This window comes from Trachemys scripta, chromosome 3 (genome assembly GCF_013100865.1).
Source record: "Trachemys scripta elegans isolate TJP31775 chromosome 3, CAS_Tse_1.0, whole genome shotgun sequence".
In the NCBI taxonomy this organism is placed as follows: Eukaryota; Metazoa; Chordata; order Testudines; family Emydidae; genus Trachemys; species Trachemys scripta.
In genome coordinates, this window is record NC_048300.1 from 95,143,276 (window position 1) to 95,145,342 (window position 2,067).

The following is a 2,067-nucleotide window of genomic DNA, read 5'->3' on the forward strand; positions in this document are numbered from 1 at the left end:
CTGTACCCTGACTGCCCAAAACTTTCTCCACTCCCCCCAAAAAGCCCCCCCCTGAACTCCCGACCCCCCCTGTTTCTTGACTGCCCCCTCCAGAACCTCCCTGCCCCTTCTCCTGCCCCCTGGCCCCCTTACCCTGCTGCTCAGAACAGGGTGTTGGGCTCTGTGCGAGCCGGACACGTGGCTGCGCTCCCCAGCACAACACACAACCCGGTCCCTGGCCCTGCACAGTGCTGCCGGACCGGGACACTGGGCTGCAGGGGAGGAGGAGCTGCTGGCTCAGAATGCAGGGAGGGAGGGGGGGAGGAGCTCCTCTACAGCTGCTCCGGAGTCCAGCCCATGACTTTCCTGCAGCCCTCCCAGCCGCTCGCTCTGCTCTGCCGGGGAGGGGGGAAATCCCGGACATTTTGAGTGATTTACAAATTCCCCCCGGACGCTATTTTTAGCACAAAAAGGAGGACATGTCCGGGTAAATCCGGACGAATGGTAACCCTAGGTTGTAGCCTTTAGATCAGGGACGGGCAAACTTTTTGGCCCGAGGGCCGCATCAGGTTTCAGAAATTGTATGGAGGGCCAGTTAGGGGAGGCTGTGCCTCCCCAAATAGCCAGGCGTGGCCCGGCCCCCATCCCCTATCTGACCGCCACTGCATGTCGTCCCTAACGGCTCCCTGGGACTCCTGCCCCATCAAACCCCCGCTGTTCCCTGATGGCCCCCCTGGACCTCTGTCCCATCCACCCCCCCTGCTTCCTGTCCCCTGACTCCCCCAGACACCCTGTCCCCCGATGCCCCATCCAACCCCCCCTCTCCTTCCTGACTGCCCCCCCAGAACTCCTGTCCCATCCAACCACCCCATCTCCCTGTCCAGTGACCACTCCCAGAACCCCCACCCCTGACTGCCCCCAGCCGCCCCATCCAACCCTTCCTCTCATTCTTGAGTGCCCCCCACCCCCCAGGACCCCTGCCCCATCCACCCCTCCTGCTCCCTGACCGCCCCCTGAACCCCCGCCCCTGACTGCCTTCTGTCACCCCATCCAACCCCTCCTCTCCTTCCTGACTGCTCCCCCCGGGACCTCTGCCCCATCCAACCACCCCTTCTCCCTGACCACCCCCAGAACCCCTGCCCCCATTCAAACCCCCAGTTCCCCGCCCTCTGACCGCCCCGACCCCTATCCACACCCCCGGCCCCTGACCACCCCCCGAACTCCCCTGCCCTCTATTCAATCCCCCACTCCCTGCCCCCTTACCGCACTGCCTGGAGCACCGGTGGCTGGTGGCATGGCTGCACCATGACACCAGCTGGAGCCAGCCACACAGCACAGAGACCGGGTCAGGCCGGGCTCTGCAGCTGCGCTGCCCCAGGAGCTTGCCGCCCAGAGCATTGCGCCAGTGGCGCAGTGAGCTGAGGCTGAGGGGGAGGGGGAACAGCAGGGGAGTGGCCGGGGGCTAGTCTCCCGGGCCAGGAGCTCAGGGGACAGGGGGAACGGTCCCGTGGGCTGTAGTTTGCCCACCTCTGCTTTAGATCCATTGCATAGATCTCTGCCACCTGAGCTAATGGAGTAGATAGTAGTAGTAGGTTGTCATTCTCCCTGTGGGCCAGCACTAGAGGAGGACGGGACACTTTGCCAGTGAGTTTCACAAATATTTGCTAACAGAAGAAGAAAAGTGAGATTCCAAAATCTTAGGTTCCATGTCATCTGGAGGGAGTGTACTCTAGTGGGCACAGACCCTCTACCCAGGACTCCTTCTGTCCTCTCCAGTCTTCCCCATCACAGTACTCTTTTTTCCTTCTACTTCCAACCCCCAGCTCCTAGACCTAAGTTATGTCTACACTACAGAGCTTATAGTGACGCAGCTGCACCACTGTAAGGACTCGTGTGTAGCTGCTCTATGCCGATGGGAGAGAGCTCTCCCATCAGCATAATTAAACCACCCCAATGAGTGGTGGTAGCTATGTTGGCAGAAGAGAATTTCCAACATAGCGCTGTCCACACCAGCACTTCTGTCAGTGAAACTTATGTCTATCGGGGGGGCGGGGGGGAGGTTCATCCCTGACCGACAAAAATGCTAGT